Here is a 26,200-nt window from a genome sequence, read left to right as displayed (position 1 = left end):
GGTCCCTGTCGAAGGAGGAAGTTGCTCCATGAGCATTAATCTTTGTGATTTCAGGAAAATGGTTAAAGGGATTACCTTGGTAATGATCCTCGGGAAAGGTTGGTATTACAAGTTACCTTAGTTATGGGCCTAGATGCTAGATGGCTTCTATTCACCAGAAGACTTTTTTGACTCTCAACGAACTCTGGGTTGAGTCCACTCCTCAAATTTACCCCTTAAGATTTAGTCCTCGGGCTAGATTTGGGTCTACCCCCACATATGGTACATTGCAATAAGTTAAGTATAAAATGAAACATTTGTAATGAAACGAAATTTTTTTTTTTTTTAATTCCAAAAAGAAAGATTATTATTTCTTCAACAAAAATATAGGAAATTTGTACCAATCAACTAATGAGCAAGCCACTAATTTACCTATATTGTGCTCAAAAGCTTAATGCTTAAATCTTAATGATAAGTTTTTACATGGAATATACGCATGTTCTACGAGGTTGGTCAACGCTGGTCAAGCCTCTCCCAAAAAAAAAAAAGGCACATAGTAATCAGAAAAGTGTGTGGACTGTGGAGGGTAGTTTGGACAGTTTAAAAAAGCTGAATAAAAATGATTAAATTGGCAGCGGATGTCTCCATGCAGGAGTACGGGAATAGGAATCCCTAATTCTGTCTGATTATAAAATAGTAAAATAAAAGGGTGGGCTCACTCCACTCCACGTGGTTGCGTTTCTCACCACCATTTTTAACCGACTCTTTACCGACCAATGGAACTCATCCGATTGATCCTTGTTTTACGGAATCAGCTGCAGTATTTGATTTTCCCCAATCAGGGCTGGAAAAGACGAGCCACAACTCGCCCGCGTGGCGAGTTGTAAGCGGTAAAGAGGTAATGATGATGATGGAATTATATAAAGTCATCTTTTTATTACTTACAATTAGTTACGTAGGCAAATTGTGGCACAAACATTATTCGTTCTTATCTCCTAATGACTTATAACAATACATGCGCCGCACGCTATTTCACCACCTCACTCCACACTTTCTTTAGCTTTTTTTTTTTTTTTTTAAGAGTATCATGCATATGTTTTTATGTATTGTGCTTAAATTAGTTCGTCCCTCTCATTCCATGTGTGCATTTATTGATTGGTTGAAATTCTAAAATTAAATTTTCTTATTAAGCTATATTTAGCTTTGCATTTATGAACTTTGAAAATTGGTATGGAAAAAGCACCAAAAAATTCATAGTAATACTATTAAAGTATGTCTAAAAGTCTTGAAACTCAACTTACATATCCTAGTATTTTCAACGGAGACATCTAAGGTTCAAATCTCTTTCCTCCTTGTAATTGCTGAATTGATTAAAAAAAACAAACTATAAAAGTGTGTTTTGGATTATGGTCTTCAATATTTTGATAGACCATTTCAATTGAAAAATTGTACCAAAGTTATAAGAAACAACAATATTATTTTAAGTTCTATAGAAAAAAAAGAAATTTCCCCATGAGCTTTGTATAAAGCATAACAAGCAATTCCTTTGCCTAATATGTCATTACCAACTTTAACAAAATATTTGATAAATGACAATCATATTAGAGCATGCTGTCAGGATTTATTTACAACTTATTAACAAAAATGAGTTAAAGGAAAACTATTTGTGGCCAACAAAAAAATTATGACTTATTTTAAGAGACTGTTTTTTACTAAATTTTTTTGAAAAACAGCTCTATCTCACATCAATCTAAATAAGGGAAGTTATGAGATTTTTTTTCAACTCATTTAAAATTTCTACCAAACATAAGAAAATTAGATAATTTTATGGAAAATATTTTTTGAAAAATGACTAATTTTCTATAAAATATTATAGCTGAAACAACAAAGCATAAGGCCTTAAAAAAAAATGGATGGCACCTTAAAGTAGTTTCTATACTATTTTTTAAAATGTTATTATCATAAGTAGACTAGATGGGAGCTTGTACATTTCCATATAGGAAAAACTTATATCTCCAATTGATTTCAATCACATGGTTGTATTGATCAATGTAGAAAAATAATTGTCTTTTTCAACAACAATTGAATTTAACCATGTAGTTCATCTCTCAATCCAACCACATGCTTGATTTTAATTGAGAAACTTAATCTACAACACTAAAACTATTACAAATTTACTCCATAAATTTTACAAATTGATATGACACTTAAAAAATTGTACATAAGTTTTGAAAAATGTTAAAGCTATCACAAATTTTACTATGTATGAGGTATACAAACTAACGTAAAAATAAAACATGATAAATAATGTAGGGTCACGATTCGTGGCGGACCGTAACGGTGTCGGGTTCGCACGTAAAACGGCCCTAACAATATCACTTGTAGAGCGTGGGTTTGAAAGGCTAGGCCCTGGTTGGCGGTGGGTTTTCACGGTGTTCATACAAGGTTAAACAATCGTCACCCCTAGAGTACTTCTCATGGAGGTGGGCTGGGAGGCTCTGGTTTCTGGCCATTTTTCCCAGCCCCCTTATCGGTGCACCTTCCTTTTTATTATATAGTCCGTCTTGGCTGATCCTGACCCTCCACTTGTAGGTCAGGCAGGAGCTTATTTCTGTATCCATCTCATCAACCGTCCCGTCTAACTTTCTATTAGTTGCATGGATTGACGTTTGCACCGCCCAAACGTCTTTTCTCATTAACCCGCTCTGGGTATTGGTAGGTGCATTTACTGAAGGGGGTGGGACGCACTTTCCTTGGTCCGAGTTCACACCCTGCTTCCCTATGGGCCCCATTCCGTTCACATCCCCTTGAGGGGGCTGTTTGGGGATTGCCTACACCGGGGTGTTGGTCTTCCCGCTGAAGCTATGGAATGCCGAGGACAGGGTAAGTTCTCAGCCGTTCCCCTTGCTACCTCGGCCGCCGAGCATTCGTCTTCGGCAAGGTACCTCCTCGGCACGGGCCCTGGGCCCAGATAGAGTTTGGGCCGGACTGCAGAACTCTCGGACCCACACCGTCTTTACCCTTATTTCTTCTTTGGGGGGACTTTGGGTCTGCCAAGGATTGAGCTGTCCTCGGCGGTATCCAAATGCTATTTTGTCGAACTTGGGCCATAGCCCTCCTCGGCTTGGGCCTCTGGATTCTCCCTGAGTAGATGGGCCTGTCCCATAGATCATGTGGGCCCCACAAATAATATTTTAAATTACTTTTTTGTGATTAATAACAAATCAATATTGGTAGATTTCAAATAACATAATATATGAAATTTTAAATTATTTTTTGTGATTAATAAAAAAATAAAATTATAAAGTATATTAATTAAAAAAAATGTTAAGTTTATGTAATGAAATTTATAATATCTTTAATATCATAAAGTCTAATATTGTATTGACTACAAGTATATACTCGAGTACTGGTTTATTCTTCACATGCGCTCCTTTTGATCATGTTGGATTGATTATCAATAATTGGCTTTTCAAGTTTTACATTTCTGCATCAAATGTGAGGTTGCAAACAGTGCTTACAGCCACGTGTAAATATCTCGTGCAATGATACACGTGGCCTTTGTTTGGTGGACATTCTAATTGCTAACTTAAGGAGTGATTGTAGGAAATATATTAGGCTTTTTCCGACAGACAGTTCCATCCCTGCGTTTGGTACATTTCCAGAAATACCATATGATTTTGTTCCAAATGATTTAAATTTCTATATAAGTGGCTGGTTAATTGACCCACCTTGACTCAGCCACTATAATTCCTAATTCCAATTCTACTGAAATTTTAGTCCATATATATATATATATATATATATATAAATATACTAATATATATATATATATATACTAGTAGGTTTCAATTAGCTTAACTAGTAAAGATTTTAATAATTAAATAAAATATTTGAGATTCAATTCTCGTTTACCCCAAAAATTGATTAGTGTATTTTGATATGATGATAAAAAATACAATCATTAAAAACGGACACGTAAAAACTTTATAAATATATATACACACTTCACTTTTTTTTTTTTTTTTGATAGTACACACACTTCACCTTGAGTAGCTTGAGATTGCCTTTTGAAATTAGGTATTTATATATATATATATATATATATATAAACAATGAATGGTGGTGAACATGTCATGAATACAATCTTGCAATTTATACGTGTAATTCCATTAATGAAAATTCAGAAAGTACACCATCACTATTTTTAAGCTTAAAACATAATTGTTAGAGTTTTAAATTGGTTTATCAATCAATTATTATGTGTCATGGATTCAAATAATATTGCTATAAGGTTCAATTATCCAATTGTCTCTTCCCGCCACCCCCACTGAACAAAGGTAAATTAAATTACTATGGAACAGTTTTTTATGCTTATTAAGGTTTAAGATATTGTTTTGTACACATGGACTTGACGCGAATAATGTTGACAACGACGTGCATGGATCCTCTCCCCCATTTGGGGGGTGGGGAGAAAACCAAACCAACTTTTAATGTGCTTACAAATTAATGATTTAGTTGTGATTCATGATTTCATAACAAACATTAATAGTTGTAGCAATTGAAAACTTCAAGAACAGATCATGTATTGGATGAACATGTAGTCCAAGGTGGTAATTTACCTTGTTAGCAATGTGGATTGTTTTATTATATCATTTATGTTGTCTTTTGAAAAATCCAAAAAAGTGGTTTTTGTTTATGAATAAAAATCACAAGGGGCTGATTATTTTGAAGCCATAGTAAACTGCTACTCACCAAAGAAAATCAATATTTTAAGGAGTCTAGACAGGTCAAATTTTGCAATCCAAATGGGAGATCCACATTCCACAAGCAATAATCCTTTAGTTGAACAAATGTTGTGCCATCACCCCTGCAATTGAAATTTAGTACCTATCTCACACAAATAATTTTAGAGTTGGATATAAATTGGAGTCATTTTTTAATAAATTGGACTTGACTCATGAAAAATAACTTGTTCTTATTAGTTTATTTAACAAACAAGTCAAATATGAACCCATCTTAGACTCGACTATTGAACAAGTTAGACTCTAACATAATAATGTGTTTGTGAATAAGTTTGTGAGTAGGAAACTTAATTTTAGTACACATAACATTATGTGTTTATATGTATAAATGTAAAAAAATATACTTACTTGGAATTGATATTAAATTGTGTAAGTTTGTTGTAAGGACCAGATTTGAGTCCCTAACCCAAAAGATGGATGGACTTAGGCTCAAAAAGCCCAAAACAATGAATTTGTAGAGAGTGGGTTGGAAAACTGGGTTTTAGTGAATCAGACAACAAATAAAGTAGATCTTGATGACGAGAGAATGAAGATAGACAAGTTTAAACTAAAGAAAATCATCATCGGCATGGTCTGAGGAGATCAGTTCTTATATATTGATCCTCCAATTTGATTACAAGTTCTGTTATTGATTGCTATAATGTTTTTCTCTCTCTAATTCTCCCCCCCTCTTCATGGAAGGTCTCTTCCATTATATAATTCTCTTTGGACGATCTTGGCCCTCCACTTGTTGATCATCCAAGCCTCTACTTGAGAGCTTGTCTCATCAGACACTCTTTTAGGCCCTCTGTGTGTTGGGGTAGTCAATGCAGCATTGTTCCGGGATTTTCTCCACATTAATGCAGCCAGAAAGTTAGCTACAGAGCATTTAATGCGGTGGTAGGCTAGTAGCAGTTTTCCCTTAAGATATTTCATGGCCTCCCTCTGTCTTGTTCCTTCTGAATACTTATCCACATTAGTGGAGTCATCCAAGCTGTTGCTCCTGATGTCAGACCACACAATCTGACCTCGGCTTTGCCCTGCCAAGGAAGTACTCCTCCTTGGATAGCCTTCTCGGATGGTTATGATCAAACCTCACATCTTAACTCACCGACGCAGGTTCTTAGGAAGGTGTTTACCCATCCTCAGATTATTCATGTCCTCGGATTGGGCCCCTGGCCCAATATATATGTAGATATGCATTCTTGGGTCTATCACCCGTACATTTGTAACTAAGATTATATGATATAAAATTATTAGTTTAATTTATTGATAATATAGATATTCAAGTTCTCAATGAAAATTATAATTTAATTTTTAACAATACAAGGTTTGTGAATTTATTAATCCTTATAAGTTTATAAACGAAAATCATTCTATATGATTAATTGAAATAATTTAATTTCAAATATAATTTATTTATTAATTATTAGTATAGATTTGTGAAGGGGTAAACAAATTTAGTCTTAATGTTTACAATATATGAAGAAAAAAAGTTAATCATGTAGCTTGTAAACAAAATCGAGTTTTTTTGACAAAAAATGAATCAAGTTGGAACATATAATATAGTTTGTTGATGAACTCAAGCTCAACAAGTGTTTGAAATAAAAATGTGAGCAAGTAAATTAAAGATGAGTAGTGGAACCACACAAGGCGGAGGCTAGTGGAGGTCTACCCCGTATCCCCCTGGTGGTCTCCCATACTGATCCATCCTTTAATTGACAATGCTAGTGAGTTTGATGACTAGGCCAAGCATATTTCCTCAAAAGGAAAGCTATATGAGACATTGACATACCTATTTCACATCAATGTTTATTACGATTCACCCACCCTCAATTGCATTTAATGTGATTGAAAATTACCTACGGCTTGCCGCACGCTATAGTAAAAAACATCCCATCAATATACTAAAGAAGCTCACTTCTAACTGTCTAAAAAGCTTGATTTAAGGGCAAGATTTACGTTAAATTAGACAATTTATCCCCTCTATTAAAGCCAGACTCATCCACTGGAACAAGTTAAATTATATCGTGATTGTCAAAAAAAGTTAAATTATATCGTATGCTAACGAGGTTGTAACTCGTGCTTACGTAGACGATGATAAGATGGTCTTATCTAGATGATGTTAATGCTAAATATTATGAATTGATCACTTGACACAAAAATTAAAAAAATTATTTTGAACACGTATTGTAAAAGTAGACAATAATTAAAAACTAATTTGAATTCAAATATAGATTTTTTAATCAAAACTAAAACTTCTTTTAGAATGAATCAATTTAGTTTCTAATCATACTTAGACTTTATTACAATGTATATGATGTGATTGAGACTTTGGGGAAGCATATTAACATATCAATAATTTAGATACGATATAATTTCAATCTATAACGTTTGTTCCATGATTGTGGTATGCCTTTGTATTAAAACTAATTTTACTCTCTCTTGTATGTGTGTGTTTGTTTCTAATATATATATATATATATATATATATATATATAATGTTTGCTTTATGATTATCACTCTTTATAATTCGACTAAGATACTAATCAATTTTTAGTATAAGTGGGGATTAAATCCAGAGATGGAGCTAGAACTTTGAGTTAGGGAAATAGTTTTACTGTTGGCTGTGTATGGCGGTTTCAACCTCTAATTCTGCTACTTAGCTGCTAAGATTTTTTTTTATTTTTTTATTTTTTTTGTGTGGGTAAGAGCAAAATTATTTTTGTTTAGAATTTTTTAAAGGGAAGGGTTATTTATTTTGGATAAAATTAGTTAATTGAGCTTAATTTTATTTTTAGTTTTACTAGAAATTTTTGTTGTTAAGCTATTTTATTTTTGGGCTTGTATATTTTGTTTTAGATTTTAGATCTATACATTTTTTATGGTCACTAAAATGAGGAAAATGCTAGAACTACAAGTTTTTTTTTTACTATAAATTATTAATGTGATAAATGGTTACTGGTAAGTAAAAAAACTATATGAGTGTTGTACCCATATCCAAATCAATAAGAATTTGCTACCAAAACAATTTGTAAAAATGTTATGAAAAAGTTTGCGAGTATAGCATTATTCTTAAAAGAATCAATGAAACCGTTAAAAGGAAATAAAATGTAATTTTCAAAATAAAATTACTAAAATTAATACACATATATATATAATAATATTTTTTTTTTTTTTAAAAATCTAGGGGCCATTGCCCCCTAGTCCAAGGGCGGCTCCGTCCCTGACTAAATCTCATATATTTTATTAGAGGGTTAGACCTCGTGTTGGCTTACTCAAAACAAATCCAAGACTAAATATATTTCCGGAAGCTGAAATTGTGGTCTCGGTCCCAGGGAGTACTAGAAACAAAAGAGTCACGTCTATGAGTCAAAATCGAATTTGGGATCATGCATCTAACATGCTGATTCATAGTTTAATTAGAGAAAGGAGAAATTGATTAAACATTGCTTTCCTCAACCTTTTGACCAATCCTTATAAGAATTTCATTTAGACTATTTTGTCACGTACAAAGATGATGATCATCTATCACGCACAGTGTCAAGTGTCAAATCTCGGAACTAATTCAGGGAAAAATCAACTATCTCTGAGAGTAGAGACTAGAGATCAAGTTTGGAACTGAGAACAATTATATCCTTTTCATAATGGGTGTCTCTCAGGGTTGAAGCCTTCAAAATTCAAATATCTTTGTCTTCCATTCAAAATTTCACCTCTGGTTAATTGAAAAGGAGGGACCCCTTCGGGGGTGGGTAAATGAACAGCATATATAAAACACTTATAAAATCCTATATATAAGTGGATAAAACATTTATAGAATCCTATATATTATTAACCTCATTACAGGCGTGATGAGCAGGTTTTTTTTGGTCTAATGTTATAATATTTTTTTTTTTTAATTTTGAATAAGTTTTTATTTCGAAAACATGGATTGGTAGGAAAATATTTTATTTTGTAGGTATTTTAAGTAGAGTTGGAGATGTTTATCTCACATTGGTTGTGTGTGTCTAATGTCCGTTGTTTATAACCTCAGTCTACAACTACAAAAGTTAAGCCATTTTGTAATTGTACTCTAATTATGTAATGTATTATAAAAATCTGATTTAAAATACTATTATTATTTCGTATATGTTCTAATAAGTATTACTGTTTACTCAAAAAAAAAAAGTGGAGTTGGAGATATATTTTTACTGGATTGTTCTCAAGTTTTTTCTTTATTAAACTTAAAATTTAGGGGTATTTTTGAACCACATAAAAATTCAGTCTAAAGAGGAAAATTTGGTTATAACTAATATAAATATCATGTGTCGGTAATTATTATTACTATTTTTGCAAGCAGCCCAAAAGCCAAAATTGGCAAATGCTATGGTATTTAATTAAAAAATGCTGATCAATGTTTTTATTTGCCTCACAACTTTCTCGAATTAAGAAACAGAACAGTGAAACACTATATATTAATCTCATGCCATCGGACTTGTTTATTTGACAAGATTTGAAAAATTTATCCGCTTGCATTGTTTAGATCTCTTCATTGGGCATATGAAGCTATATATCATCATCATCATTATTATTATTTCTATTAGAATTTGGATTCCAAGCTTTTCAATTTCAACCATAAAGTACTCATATCATTTAGCCTTTACAGTGTGTTGTGAAGACACGTAAATCATCACAAACACGTTTCCATCACAGCCATACACGTTTCTAGTACAACATCATTAGGTTGGGCCAACCTAAAACCTCCTGTGTGTGTTGAGCGCGTTGACCATGTTCACTTTTTTTTCAAAAGAAAAAAAGTTGTCGATAGGCCTTTATCTTCATGAATGTTTATGTCCGGAATAGAAATTTTGTTTTTAATCTTCACCCAAGCAATTAAACCATGAAACCAAGGATGTCAATACCGTACCGGAGGCCGTACCGGTTTGGCCACCGGTACGATATATTTCGGATACCGGTCAATACCGGTGTATCGTTTCGGGTTTACCGCTATTTTTTATATTTATAAATATAAATAAATATATATATATATATATATGTATGTGTTTGTGTATATATATATTATAATAAATATAAAAATTTACCATAAAATATTTCCTCAATTTAGAACTAGTTATTCATGGTTTTAGATTTTAGTATCAATTAAAAGGGAAAAAAAATAAAAAAATAAAATAGAAAGCTTAAAAGTTACCATTGCATACTAAGAAAACAAATAATATTAATAAGTTAATACAAATAAGTTACCATTTTGTCCTAACAAAAATTCAAAAATTACAAAACTTAAAAATAAAAAAATAAAAAAAACTTTTTTCTGTACCGGCCGGTATTGCCCGAAATTGGCCGGTACGGCCGGTACGAGGCCGGTACGGCCGGTATTTTTTCCGGTACGAAACAGGGGGGTCGAGTGTACCGGATTGCTGGTCGGTACGGTACGGTATTGACATCCATGCATGAAACCCTCTGATAAAATTTATAAAAAAATAATAAAAAAACCATGAAAAGCTCGAAAAGTCCCATTTGCTCAAAACCAATTTAGTCCCATCTCTCGCAACTTTGTATCGGGTTGTTTCGGCATCAGAGCTGGCCCTAGGCCTAGGCCACTTAGACCATTGCCTAGAGCCCTTTACTAGAGAAATTTTTTCAAAATTTGGAGTAAAAATTAATATATTTTTTTAAGAAATTTTTTTTTTTGGGAAATTTAAGAAAAAAATAGTTTTACATTTTTTTTTTTTTTTTACTTTTAAGTAGTTTCAAAAAATTGAATAATACTAAAGATAATATAATTTTAAATACATGAGTCTTAAAAATATATGTGTTAGTAATCACAAAAAATCATTCAAATAAGAAAATGCTAAAAAAGTAAGTTTTAGTTCAAAACCTTTACAAATTGATATGACAATTAAAATGATTTGTTTACGTCAACAACCTATTAAATGCACTTTTGAATTACTTTTTGTAATTGGTGATATATCTTTGTAAGCCTCATGTTGTAAAATTTATCATATTCCTAACATTATTTATTCAAATACATGTTTATTATCTTCTTGAAGTATCACTTATAATCACATCATTCTTACATCGTTTGTAAGTGTTTTTGTAGTAAAATTTGTTATACCTTTAGCATTTAAAAAAAAAAGCATATTACAAAATAAAAAGAATGAATTTTTGTTATAAAAAAATTATAATATTAAATACTAGTTAAATATTCCTTAAGTGATGACAAAAAGGTCCCATTTAAATATATCGCTTTAGGCTTTCGAATTTGTTTGGTTGCCACTGTTCGGCATTTGGCCCAAACTAGCTCATTGGTATAAAATGTGGGCATAAATAGTGGTATGCCATGTTGTGCACTGGTGGTATCATTGAGCTTACCCAACCTATAACTTGGAGTGTAAGATAATGATTACACACACGAGTCCTGAACTTTTTTTTTTTTTCATTTGAAAAAAAAAGAAAAAAAAGAAACATACATATATGTATGAGGGTAAGTGATAACTCTGCATATTGAATAGTACTCATTTTGTACAACTTTTTATATTTTTAGTTTTTGGAAAATAGAATATATTTGTAAATCTAAAAAAAGGATAAAAAGAAGAAGTACGTATTCAAAACAAGATATCAACTTGTACCCAATCTTGAACTTAGTGTATTGTCAATTGTGTAGCATTGAACAAACGTGACAGTAGGCATAAAGTCTACATCTAGTCAACAAAAAATGAACGTGAGATTGTAGTAGTATTAATATTCAGAACTGTAAGCAGAGATATAGTTGAAGGGTCGGGGTCATAGATTGCCTGTGATCATTTGTCGTAAGTTGATGTCCACGTTCTTCGCATGAAAACAAATTCAACTAATGCATGCGATGATGTGACTCCAAAAGTTTGATGGGCTGTGTTCCTAATTTCAATTACAAGCAGCTGTCCATGATGGGGTTGAAACATTATTTAATTTTTCTCATTCTATATTATGATTGATAGTTTTGTGTCTCGTTAATGTACTAGCTGGTTTGCCCGAGAGGTTAAGGGGGAAGACTTAAGATCTTCTGCACATAAGTGCGCATGGGTTCGAACCCCATAGCCAGCACTTTTGCACAAAAAACATTTATATTGTTTCCTAAGTTTTGGGTATTTTTCAGGCAGATCCATTTTAACAAAATGGTCCAAATCTAGTGTCAGTATCATATCACTGCTCCTTGGGTTCTGCCGAATAAAGGAGCCCAACTAGACAACAGCTACGATTGCCAGATGTTTTTTGCTCATATCAATTATCAGCAAAGCTGTTTATTACCCTACAGTATAGCTTTGAAGTATTTGTTCCATAAAGTTTTTTTTTGGGTCCTCCACTCGTGTCGTGACTAGTGATATGAATCAAATCCTTGAGGACCTTAACCCCACTTTAAACATAATTTTAAGTTTAGAAATTAAACAATCGAAAATATTTAGCAATTGTAATTTAGTATTTAATGATTTTGTGGGTGTAATTCTCTGTATTTAAATTATATTATAATAGAGTGATCCTCTAATTCGATCTTCTTAGAAAAATATTTCATTCAAATATTATTCCAATGCAATATTGATTCGAACACAAATGTCTTCCACTTTGGATGGAAGACAGATTGAAGATCTTTGTAATGGAATTGCAATTAACAAAATGGTCCATTTATATTGTTTTGTAAGTTTTGGGCCATTTTAGCAAAATGGTCCAAATCCAGTGTCAATATCATTGCTAGTTGGGTTCTGCCCAATAAAGAAGAACTACGATTGCCAGATGTTTTTTACTCATATCAGCAAGATGATTTTTTTTTTTTTTTTGATGATGAAATGAGCAAGATGATTATTAGCCTACCGTAAAGTTTGAAGTATATAACATGAGGCATTTGATGCATAAAGTTTTTCATTTTTTGGTCCACCACTTGCGTCGTGATATGAATCAATTCCTTAATCCACTGTAAACACAAAATCTCAAGTTTGGAAATCAAATAATTGAAAATGTTTAACACATGTAATTTTGTATTAAATTATTAATAAATTTGTGAATACAATTTTCTGTAACTAAATTATATTACAACGGAATAATCCTCTAATTTGATTTCCTTGGAATATTTTTTGATTCAAATGTTTTGCCAATGTAACATGGATTCAAACACAAATGTCCCCCACTTTGCTTGGAAGATGGATTGAAGATCTTTGCCACGAAATTGAAAATAATCTCTAGCTATGCGCTTAATAGAGACTTCTCATTCTTCATGTTCTTTGTGTGTTTTTAGAATATTCTTGATCTTTGTAGATTTTTTTGTGAAAAATCTTCAGGGACTCTCTAAATCCGATGAAAATTCAATGGATCAAAGTTTTTGAAGTTTTTGGAGGCTTTAAAGATTAATTCCAATAGAATTTTGAGACTTAGAAGGATGATTTGAATGAATGTTCTTCATATTCAAAGATTTGTGGTGGATGTTTTTAAAGTTCTTTGGAGACTTTAGAACTTGATTTCGATAGAGTTTTGAGACTTTTGAATGTTTTTTCATAAGACTGAGGAAGACCTCTATCTATAAAAATTTCGAGGAGGTTTGAAGACACATGCAAATTTAAATGAATGGACTTTATGTTTTGTTCTCCAAGAGACACATGATATTATTTAAATAGCCAAAGCGTTTTAATTTAAAATAACACATGACAACATTCAATTAGACTATTTATATTATTTTAAATTAAAAATCAACACATATTGACATGTGATTGGAGGATTATTCTATAATTTTTATTCAATGGCACGTGGAAAATTTTCTTTGATCTTTGAATAATTGGTCATTTTGATCGTACTATAAATTTGATGAAATGACGTGGCTACTTGTGAGTAGTTTGAAATTTTAACTTAGAGTAATCACATTAGTTCGTGCGAATTTTCTGTCTAGTTTGCAAGAAAAAACCTACTTTTTATATTTTACACATCCACTTTTACAATACACCAACATCAGCTTATCTATTCTACATATTTATTCAATAAAATATCCATTCATTTTACATTTTTTATTATTTCCTTCCCTCTCGACGCAGAACAAAATCACCCACACTCAGCCGCAGATTGCTCCCGTCTGATCAATTCTCTGTCACCGTCTCCGTCCGATCAATTCTCTATCACTGTCTCTGTCCGATCAATTATCTGTCACCCACATCGGTGTTCCCAACTCACTCGCCACCCAAACTCGCCAATCGGACTCAATCCGTGGTGCGCGAGATCTCCGCCGAGCTATCGTCATCTTTGTCTTCGAAGCCTGAGATTTTGAAGAAGAAGGAGAAGCTGATCGGCTTTGTAGAGTTGAGATGAGAGAAAGAGAGAGCTGTGATGAAATGAGAAAGAGAGAGTTGAGATGAGAGTTAGACGTAGGAGAGAGAAGAAATTATTAAAATAGTAAATACATGAGCTACAGTGACCGTGCATAATGCACGGTTACTGTAGCATTTGTATATTTATGTACAACTTTACACCCACTTATATGGGTGTTTTTTTGGTCAAAATGTGTAAAATGAAGGAGTTTTTGTATTATAGAAGAGTATCCACCAACTTATGCGATGATCGTCACTTTTGCATTTGGAAATTTTCCATTGCTCTTTGAACAATGATGTGACTCAATGTACAAGCTGGTTTGCCCGAGAGGTTAAGGGGGAAGACTTAAGATCTTCTGCACATAAGTGCGCATGGGTTCGAACCCCATAGCCAGCACTTTTGCACAAAAAAACATTTATATTGTTTCCTAAGTTTTGGGTATTTTTCAGGCAGATCCATTTTAACAAAATGGTCCAAATCTAGTGTCAATATCATATCATTGCTCCTTGGGTTCTGCCGAATAAAGGAGCCCAACTAGACAACAGCTACGATTGCCAGATGTTTTTTGCTCATATCAGCAAAGCTGATTATTACCCTACAGTATAGTTTGAAGTATTTGTTCCATGAAGGTTTTTTTTGGGGTCCTCCACTCGTGTCGTGACTAGTGAGTAGTGATATGAATCAAATCCTTAAGGTCTTTAACCTCACTTTAAACATAATTTTAATTTTAGAAATTAAACAATCGAAAATATTTAGCAGTTGTAATTTAGTATTTAATGATTTTGTGGGTGTAATTCTCTGTATTTAAATTATATTATAATAGATTAATCCTCTAATTCGATCTTCTTAGAAAAATATTTTATTCAAATGTTATGCCAATGCAATATTGATTCAAACACAAATGTCTTCCACTTTGGATGGAAGACAGATTGAAGATCTTTGTAATGGAATTGCAATTAACAAAATGGTCCATTTATATTGTTTTCTAAGTTTTGGGCCATTTTAACAAATTGGTCCAAATCCAGTGTCAATATCATTGCTAGTTGGGTTCTGCCCAGTAAAGGAGAACTACGATTGCCAGATGTTTTTTACTCATATCAGCAAGATGATTTTTTTTTTTTTTTGATGATGAAATGAGCAAGATGATTATTACCCTACCGTAAAGTTTGAAGTATATAACATGAGGCATTTGATGCATAAAGTTTTTCATTTTTTGGTCCACCACTTGCGTCGTGATATGAATCAATTCCTTAATCCACTGTAAACACAAAATCTCAAGTTTGAAAATCAAATAATTGAAAATGTTTAACACATGTAATTTTGTATTAATGAATTTGTGAATACAATTTTCTGTAATTAAATTATATTACAACGGAATAATCCTCTAATTTGATTTCCTTGGAAATTTTTTTGATTCAAATGTTTTGCCAATGTAATATGGATTCAAACACAAATGTCCCCCACTTTGGTTGGAAGATGGATTGAAGATCTTTGCCACGAAATTGAAATAATCTCTAGCTATGCGCTTAATAGAGACTTCTCATTCTTCATGTTCTTTGTGTGTTTTTAGAATATTCTTGATCTTTGTAGATTTTTTGTGAAAATTCTTCAGGTATTTAGAGCTTGAATCCGATGAAAATTCAATGGATCAAAGTTTTTGGAGGCTTTAAAGATTAATTCCAATAGAATTTTGAGACTTAAAAGGATGATTTGAATGAATGTTCTTCATATTGAAAGATTTGTGGTGGATGTTTTTAATGTTGTTAGGAGACTTTAGAACTTGATTTCGATAGAGTTTTGAGACTTTTGAATGTGTTTCCATAAGATTGAGGAAGACCTCTATCTATAAAAGTTTCAAGGAGGATTGAAGACACATGTAAATTTAGATGAATGGACTTTATGTCTTGTTCTTCAAGAGACACATGATATTATTTATGTAGGGTCACAATTTGGAGCCCAAGCCCAAGAGGTATGGGGTCTTGATCCAAGGAGCCCAAAAACAATGAATTTGTAGAGAATGAGTCATAGAACTAGGCCCTAATGAATTGGACAACGGTTAGTATTGGGCTATACAGCTATTAAACACAAAAAAAACATGTTAACATCCATAGATTTTCAGTCCAAGGAGGTTAAATGAATATATATTGATCATCGTTTGAGTATTATGGCCGTTTATACTACTACAGTATTCTCTTTTCCTTTTTTCTCCCCCCCCCCTCTTCATGAGGACTCCCCATATTATATAGTCTTCTTGAAGCCATCATGATTTTGCACTTGTCGATCATTTGGATTCTTATTTGAGTGTTTGTCCCATTGGATACCCCTTTTCAGCCTTCTATGAGTTGTGGTGGCCAAGACAGTACTGTTCACAGGTCCTCTCCACATTAATGCGGCCAGAAAAGTAACTGCAACGCATTTAATGCGGTAGCAGCAGCCTCTCCTTGGATATTTTGTGTTTCCTTCTTCCCTGCAGGTTTGTGAGGCACGTCCCTATTGCTAATGCCTATTGGGGGGGGGGGGGGGTCCTTCTGATTGCCAGAGTGCATGTTTGAATAGCCAAAGTATTTTAATTTAAAATAACACATGACGACAACATTCAATTAGACTATTTATATTATTTTAAATTAAAATATCAACACATGATGACATGTGATTGGATTTTAGTTATTTTTTGTAATTTTTATTCAGTGGCACGTGAAAATTTTTCTTTAATTTTTGAATAATTGGTCATTTTGAATGTACTATAAATTTGATGAAATGACGTGGCAACTTGTGAGTGATTAGATATTTTAACTAAGCACTCACTTTTGCATTGGGAAATTTTCTATTGCTCTCTGAATAATGATGTGACTCGATGTACAAGCTGGTTTGCCCGAGAGGTTAAGGGGGAAGACTTAAGATCTTCTGCACATAAGTGCGCATGGGTTCGAACCCCATAGCCAGCACTTTTGCACAAAACATTTATATTGTTTTCTAAGTTTTGGGTAATTGTCAGGCAGACCCATATTAAAAAACAATGGTCCAAACCCAGTGTTAAATTAATATCATTGCTCTCGTTGGGTTGTGCCTAATAAATGAGCCCAACTAGAGAAGTTGGAAAATTTCTCGAGTTTCATTGGAAGAACCACGATTGCCAGATGTTTTCTACATATTTTTTTAGGTGATAATAGATGTTTTCTACTCACATCTGAGCTAATCAAGATTATTATTAACCCCACCACACCTTTGCAAAAGCATCCATGATAGTTGATGAGTTAAAACTCCTTTTTTTCGGTTGAGGACAGGAGTCGAAAGCAACATTTTTTTGGTTCATTGCAGACATATTGGGTTTTACGAGCTGTACAACTGACGGTAACATTTCCAATTTCCTATAAACCCCTTTCCTTTTCATGATATATGGAAGATTGAAGTGTCTTTATTTGATAACAAGAGATTTATGAATTGAGCCCCTCAATACTCATAAAACGCGCACTGGCTAAAATTGTATTGTGCAACAAGTGTATATAGTTGACAATTTGTTTGTGTTTGTCGTGTTATGGACCTATGGTAAGAGTACTTGAATACATATAATCCAACCCTAACATAATCCATTTAATAATTGTGTCAAAATCCCTCAATCCCGACACAACCCATTTATTAAGCAAATATAACTCATTTCAACCTATTTAATATACAATCTAAGAAAAATAAAGCAAAAAAAAAAAAAAAAAGAGTTTATTTTTTCTTTGTTTTTTGTAAAAGGGTAAAAGAACATTAGTTTCAATGAAGAATTTACCAATATAACCATTAAAATTCTTTTACTTACTCTATTATATTTATAATTTATATTTATATTAGATAAAAATGACAATTTTCATATGAATCAGGGTCATTTCCAGACTCCGGTTGATTGTAGGTTAACATATAATTGACTAATTTATTAATTATGTTAAAACATGTCGACCTGCTTTGTCATAAATCCATATATACTAAACACTAACCCACAAAAAACTGTGTCGTATTTGCAAATTATGACATACATTACCACCCCTATTTATTTACAATACTCTTTTAATATGTTACGTTACATTCATAGATGTGAACCCACATGCTCGTGACTTATTATATAAGGAACAAAATTTTCATCTGAGCCAATTTGAAGGAATCTCTTCTAACTCATTACGTAGCATCTTATAAAACTATCCACACATATTATTTAAGTAAGTCACATAGCTCATCAATAATTCATTAAGTCATGTGACTAAAAGAATATGTGAATGGTTTTATCACTTTTATCACAATCGACACATAGTAAGTTAAATGAATTTTCCTCCAAAATTGGTTGAGATACCACACTCATTACCCAAACCTTGACTTAATTATCAAAACCACCAAAAAATAAAAGGGGGCTGTTGAAGGCCCAAAAGCCCTTTAAAACGCTTTTCTTGTAGACGTAAAGTCAACCCAAACAAATGCTAGCAGATTTCATTCACTGTGGAGGCTTGGATAAACGACTTTGTATACTAAGCAAAACCCAACCCATGTTTACCCAATTGTCACACTAACCTGAAGAGCAAGAAACCCCTTTACTTCTGAAAATATGAAATAGATTTAGCACTATACTCCGAAGATAATGCTACAAATATCTGTCATCTCAGTGATTTGAAATTTTCGTGTTCTCTAAGGCTGTGGAAATAGCTTATTAGAGCTTTGATTTTATGTGTATTTTTAAGTGTAATGATTCGTAGACTGAAACCCATTACTTGTTACAGTCTATTATAAAAGCATGAAGCTTGATTTTGGTGGTCTTGGATCAACTGCACCACCGCTCTTTGGGTCGATCTTGAGCAGTGAGTTTCTTGATGGGTTTTCAGCTGTTAACAATATAAAGTGAGAAAGAGAAAGACTGAATATTTTGTATATTGTGTATAAAAACAATAATGTACAATAGAGAGTCTTATATAGACTAGGTATGTATGCAGTATAAGCAATATGAGTAAACTACAAGTACACTATACTGAGCCAAGCCCAATGGGCTAATCTAATCTAAACTATACACTAACATCCCTCCTCAAACTCGAGGTGGCAAGGACGAAGCCAACTGGAGTTTGGATATAAGATCTTGAAGACGGCCAGGCGGGTGAGTCTTGGTGAAGATATTAGCAGGTTGCTCAGCAGAGTAGATGGAGAACAACTTGAGATTGCCTTTCTTGAGATGCTAGCAAGTGATGTGGCAGTCGATTTCAATGTGCTTGGTGCGTTCATGGAAGACATCATTATAAGCAATGTAGATAGCACTACGATTGTCACAATAAAGAGGAGTGACAGTGGGTTATGGAGCATCCATGTCAACCAAGAGCCAGCGAAGCTAGACAAGCTCGCAGGTGGTGTCGGCAAGGGCACTCTTTATCATGGACTCCACTACTCCTCTCGGTCTTCTCTTGAGCTTCATGCTTATTCAGATGTAGATTGGACAGATGATCTGACTGAATATTCTATATATTGTGTGTAAAAACAATAATGTGCAATAGAGAGCCTTAAATAAGCTAGTAATGTGTGCAGTACAAGCAGTATGAGTAAAATACAAGTACAATATACTGGGTCATGCCCAATGGGCTAATCTAATCTAAGCTATATACTAACATCAGCCACCCCATCTTTTGAGCTTCCTCCTAGTATTATCTATGTGAGTTTGAATGTGTTTAGTGTTTTGTCTAATTTCATATTCACATGAGGGAAAAGAAAGTAGAATGTCATATTGGCTGAAATATTATATGAACTTTGTTTGTTTAACCCTTTTGTTGTTTCAGTTTGATGGATTTTAGAAAGAGGCTATAAAGATGGTGAAGCCAGCAAAGGGAACAACCACACGTGCATTTATATTCAAAGAGGGTGTTATGGTTGCTGCTGATTCTCGAGCTAGCATGGGCGGCTATATCTGTATGTTATATTTCTGATCATTCTTTTTTGATCTTTTAAATAATTATAGGTTTTGGATGCTGATTTTGTACCGATCGAGTTTCATTGTAGAAACTAGACTTGTTGGTGACCATCCTTCTTTTCTTTCTTCTTCTCTTTTAATTTTTTTTTTTTTTTTTTGGGTGTCTAGAATTTGGGATTAAGGCTTTGTTGTTGTTGTTGTTGTAATGTGAGTGTCTAGAATTTGAGCAAATACGTCTAGTGCTACAAACTTTTTCACAACTTTGCTATGTGGCTACTTGTGAGTGGTTGAATCATGGACCTACTATTTTATTTCCACCACTCACGAGTTGCCACGCAGTAAAGTTGTGGAAAAGTTTTTGGCACTAGACTTACTCAATTTGAGCACTTGACTATCCATTTGTGTGCCCTGGACCTTGTGGATCTCATGAGACCTTGGGAACTACTAGATGAACCCAATGGTTGGTCACACAAACATGCTCACACGGCTTGGTCTTAACAATTTTCCTTTTTTAGTTTAAAAAGCGTAGCCTGTATGTGTTCCTGTTTGAGGTAGTTGACCAAATAATGTTGCAAGTAACATTAATTGTAGTGTTTGATTGTGTTGTTTTGGATATGAAAGCCATGTTGCATTTACTCTGTCCTTACTAATCTTATCAGCATCACAGTCTGTAAAGATAATCATCGAAATCAATCTTTACATGCTTGGCACTATGGCTGGTGGAGCTGCTGATTGTCAGTTTTGGCACAGAAATCTGGGCATTAAGGAAATGTATTTAAATATTTTATGCTTTTTTTTCCCAAATTTATAGTACAAATAATTTTGAGTCAGTGAATATATATATCTATTATGATAGATTAGTATCTTTAAATCTGTGCTGTCTACTTTGTGGCGCTGATGTTGTCAAGCAAAGTTGGAGGTGATAAGCGAACTTTTTTGGTATAGTGAAGTTTAATGCTTTGTTTATACAAATAAACAATAATGGATTTCAATATTCATTCAATGAGCAATGTAGATAGCACTACGATTGTCACAATAAAGAGGAGTGGCAATGGGCTGTGGAGCATCCATGTCAACCAAGAGCCAGCGAAGCCAGACAAGCCCGCAAGTGGTGTTGGTAAGGACACCACTCCTCTTGGTCTTCTCTCGAGTTTCATGCTTATTCAAATGCGGACTGAGCAGGTGATCTGACTGAATATTCTATATATTGTGTGTAAAAACAATGATGTACAATAGAGAGCCTTATATAGGCTAAGTATATATGCAGTACAAGTAATATGAGTAAATTATAAGTATAGTATACTGGGCCAAGCTCAATGGGCTAATCTAATCTAAGCTATACACTAACATCAGCCACCCCATCTTTTGAGCTTCCTCCTAGTATTATCGATGTGAGTTTGAATGTGTTTAGTATTTTGTCTAATTTCATATTCGCATGTGGGAAAAGAAAGTAGAATGTTTTATTGGCTGAAATATTATATGAACCTTGTTTGTTTAACCCTTTTGTTGTTTCAGTTTGATGGATTTCAGAAAGAGGCTATAAAGATGGTGAAGCCAGCAAAGTGAACAACCACACGTGCATTTATATTCAAAGACGGTGTTATGGTTGCTGCTGATTCTCGAGCTAGCATGGGCGGCTATATCTGTATGTTATATTTCTGTTCATTCTTTTTTGATCTTTTAAATAATTATAGGTTTTGGATGCTTATTTTTGAACCGATCGAGTTTCATTGTAGAAACTAGACTTGTTGGTGACCATCCTTCTTTTCTTTCTTCTTCTCCTTAAATTTTTTTTTTTTTTTTTTAGTGTCTAGAATTTGGGATTAAGGCTTTGTTGTTGTTGTTGTAACGTGGGTGTCTAGAATTTGAGCAAATACGTCTAGTGCCACAAACTTTTCCACCACTCATGAGTTGCCACGCAGCAAAGTTGTGGAAAAGTTTATGACACTAGACTTACTCAATTTGAACACCTGACTATCCATGTGTGTGCCTTGGATTTCGTGGATCTCATGAGGCCTTGGGAATTACTAGACGAACCCAAGGGTTGGTCACACAAACATGCTCACACTTGGCTTGGTCTTAACAATTTTCCTTTTTTAGTTTAAAAAGCGTAGCCTGTATGTGTTCCTGTTTGATATAGTTGACCAAATAATGTTGCAAGTAACATTAATTGTAGTGTTTGATTGTGTTGTTTTTGGATATGAAAGCCATGTTGCATTTACTCTGTCCTTACTAATCTTATCAGCATCACAGTCTGTAAAGAAAATCATCGAAATCAATCTTTACATGCTTGGCACTATGGCTGGTGGAACTGCTGATTGTCAGTTTTGGCACAGAAATCTGGGCATTAAGGAAATGTATTTAAATATTTTATGCTTTTTTTTTTCCCAAATTTATAGTACAAATAATTTTGAGTCAGTGAATATGTATCTATCATGATAGATTAGTATCTTTAAATCTGTGCTGTCTACTTTGTGGCGCTGATGTTGTCAAGCAAAGTTGGAGGTGTTAAGGTAACTTTTTTAGTATAGTGAAGTTTAATGCTTTGTTTATACAAATAAACAATAATGGATTTCAATATTCATTCAATGGCTGAGATTATCGTTGGTTAGAAAGTGGTGTAGTGGTGGCGGTTTCTACATACTGGGTTATCTTGACCTTTTTTTCTTTTTTATTTTTTAAATAAAAAAAATTACATATGTTTTCATCATTGCACTTATTCCTTACTTCTTTTCAATGATGGACTTTAGAAATGGTAGAAATAATAATAATCCCTCCCAATAAGGAAAATGAATATGATTGGTTAAAGAGTCACCTCTAATTTGACTGTTTATGTGAAGTGAGATAGGCATGTTTCTTAATTATCTTAATTATTTAAGTGGTGGCTTGTCAATTGCCATGGCCCAATGAAGAGACCATAGCCTAGCCATGGAAAATGGTTTGGTCTCCTGGGCATGACCTGGTGTTAAAATGACACAGGTAGTTCCATATTCTTAAGTAAATGGAACCTTTGAAACCCAATATCTTATGTCTTTGTTCTTTTGTCACATCCTAATTGACACTTTATTGGCATTATTTAGTGCCAACTGCATGAATTGGCAAACAAGCGCAGAATTTCAGTTACCCGGGCATCAAAGTTGTTGGCAAACATTCTGTGTACTCTTACCGTGGAATGGGTTTGTCTGTTGGGACCATGATTGCTGGATGGGATGAAACGGTAAGAACATAAGAATGTATTATATCATGTTTTCATATTTTCTCTTAATCAGTCTCTTATAATATGTATTTTCTATGGGATTATAGGGTCCTGGACTATATTATGTGGACAGTGAAGGAGGAAGGCTCAAAGGAACACGATTTTCGGTTGGATCTGGTTCACCCTATGCTTATGGTGTCCTGGATAATGGGTGCGTGCCCTTCCCCATTATTCTATCTTGCCTAGTAATCTACTTGAAATTTGTTGAAGGAAACGATAATGTTGCATTATTGACAGTATTTTGTGAAATTGATTGGAAGTAGGTGGTATTATTTTCCTTGAAATATCAGATACAAGAGCAAAAAATTAAAACATATATTAAGGAAAGAAAAATCTAGCCACTGAGCTCCAGCTCACCTGGCATCTCTTACCCTTATTAGTGCTAGGTGTAGGATAAGGTTGTTGGTTTAAGACTCATTGGGCGCGTGTGTAACTTACCAATCAAACATAAAAATAAAGGACTCTGAATTTTTTTTACTTTTGGACTTGAATTTTGCTTTTGGGCACCCATATGTGCTGCTTCCACCCAACTCCTCCCTGCTTTTTGTCAGGGTTTATGGATGTATGGGAGGACTGGATTGTGGACTAAATATTGAAACAACTACTAGAATGTCGTAATTGCAGGCAATAATATAGGTGCTTTGTTTTAGCAATTCTGCACTTGATCAATTTATATAGCATACAATGTACAAGATGCTTGAGAATTGAGGTGTATACAGGATGCCACTATCTAGGAACTTGCCCAAACAGGCCAGCCATGTTCATATTGTTTAAAGTCTGTCAATTTGTAAAACAAACTTGTATGACTTGCATAAGCATAGGAGCATGCTGCCTTATCCTGCTTTTCCTTATTCCACACCTTTTATGTTAATTTGAGCCCTTCTTTTCTTTCTTCATTATTATATTTTAACTTGATAATTAATATTTTTTCTGTTCCATTATCTTGTATTTTGTGCCAAATTTATTTGAGTCAAATGTATTCTTAAATATATATATTTGTATATATATATTTTTTTTCTGTTTTCTATGGTGTGCTGCTGCTTACACCAGCTATCACTATGATATGTCAATTGAAGAAGCTGCAGAGTTGGCTAGAAGGTCTATTTATCATGCAACATTCCGTTATGGAGCCAGTGTGGAGTTGCTGGCGGTACTCTCTCTCTCTGTGAACACCACACATCCATGATCACAATATGATTTAAGCTTGTTCTTTTTATCAGTTTATTATGTGGGGCCCAGTGGATGGAAGAAGCTTTCTGGTGATGGTGTTGGAGAACTTCATTACAAGTACTATCTGGTTATGCCAAGTACAGTGGAGCAGGAAATGGTTGAAGTAGCTGGGGCAGAAGGTTCCTTCTGAACTTGGACCCTACTGTAGATTCCTAGACATGCTTACTAGCCAGAAAATCCTTCAAGCACATGTATGATCTGTTGGTCTTTGAAACAATTTATAGATAGACTAGTCTTTAAGGTTATCGGAGCCCCATTATATTCATGGCTATATAGTTTTATTGGGCAGTTTGTTGTTGCTGATGTTCACAAATTTTAATCAAACTCTAATTGATTTTACTATATTAGTTATCTACTTATCTCTGTGTTCATGGAAATACATAATAAAACTCTTGCAATAGCTCTTGTGGGGCATTGGTGAGGATTGACTTATTGGGTCAATGACTATGGTGGGGGACCTTTGCTGAAGGATCTCCTTTGATTTGAGAGATTACTAACCCTTCTTTTGGCCGAATGAGGGAGGTTGGTAAATAGAAACTTAAGAGGTGCAATAACATTGGTTAAACCAGGGAGCCCCAGGTGGCTTAAGGTAGGTCGGGGGTTAATTTTTGTAATTCCACCTAACCACCTCCACCTCTCTCTCTCTCTCTCTCTCTCAAATAATGAAGACAAGAGTCCTTAATAGTAGACTTGTAGTTGTACCCAAGGTTTATGCTAACCAAGTAAATACCCAATAAAATGGAACTCTCAAAGGAGATTAGCTTTAGAATGGGCCACCGGGTGGCTTATATCTTTTGAAAGTCCATGTGCATTCAAATCTGATATATTATTTAGACAACTGTTCCAATATTTTTACAATAAATCTTAGGTGGTAACAATATTTTTACGATAAATATTAGGTGACAAGTTATTATTAGTTCTAATTTGAATTCGCAATTGAAATTACTTTTTTATCTGCCAATATAACCTGTCACATATCTAAATTTGTTATTGTGAAAATGTAATGAACATAACATTTTTTTATTATTTATATCTAGAGTTGTAACATTTGTACAACAATTAAGGTGTCAATTCCTTTATATAGCTGATGTGTCAATTCCTTTATAGGGCCAAATAAAATGATAAAACATTATAGTAGGACCCATCACAATTAAAAACAATAGTATTGTCACGATTAAAAACAATTAAAAAAAAATAATGGTATTATAAAAATGTTGGGTCCATATAATTTCTCTTATATCTATTCCACTAAACAGATTTGTGATTAAAAGACAGGTCACAAATGAGGCACTCATCATGAGCACAGCCCTGTCAGCCTTCTGGCATACTGAACATCTCTACAAATCTCTGTCAGAAGAGATAAGCAAGACACCTAGAGCCTAGAGGGTGATGGAGGAGAAGGAGAGAGAAAAGTTAATCCAGGTTGGAGAGGTGTTTTTAGCGGAGACACTGCTAATGACAGCAGGTTTAGTTGAGACCAATGGAATGTTTTTGTTGAGATCACTAATATCATCTACATATATGGGACCCATGGTTTCATAATCTAGTTGAACAACTGAAGTTTGATTTTGGGTTAGAGTTCAATTCATGCTACATCCATTTAGATCCCTTTAGTACAAAGCAAACAATTCTTTTCTACTCCCAACTCTTTTCAATCCTTTTGTCCAGGAATATTGCTTCCGAATAGAAAATATTAGTGATCATTACGTG

The 26,200-nt window shown here is 33.7% G+C and overlaps 3 non-coding genes and 1 pseudogene across 3 annotated transcripts; all 4 read left to right on the top strand.

The window, feature by feature from the left end:
* Positions 1-11,760: 11,760 nt before the first annotated feature.
* TRNAL-UAA lies at positions 11,761-11,843 on the top strand. The gene has a single exon. It is a non-coding gene; the product is annotated as a tRNA-Leu (tRNA).
* A 2,554-nt stretch (positions 11,844-14,397) lies between these two features.
* TRNAL-UAA lies at positions 14,398-14,480 on the top strand. The gene has a single exon. It is a non-coding gene; the product is annotated as a tRNA-Leu (tRNA).
* A 2,466-nt stretch (positions 14,481-16,946) lies between these two features.
* On the top strand, positions 16,947-17,029 carry TRNAL-UAA. The gene has a single exon. It is a non-coding gene; the product is annotated as a tRNA-Leu (tRNA).
* Positions 17,030-18,849: 1,820 nt separating this feature from the next.
* On the top strand, positions 18,850-24,673 carry LOC115982855 (annotated as a pseudogene).
* The last annotated feature ends 1,527 nt before the right edge of the window (positions 24,674-26,200 follow it).

The sequence above is a fragment of the Quercus lobata genome, chromosome 3, assembly GCF_001633185.2.
Source record: "Quercus lobata isolate SW786 chromosome 3, ValleyOak3.0 Primary Assembly, whole genome shotgun sequence".
Classification (NCBI taxonomy): Eukaryota; Viridiplantae; Streptophyta; class Magnoliopsida; order Fagales; family Fagaceae; genus Quercus; species Quercus lobata.
The sequence above is the reverse complement of the archived record's forward strand: the minus strand, read 5'-3'. Positions and strand labels throughout refer to the sequence as shown.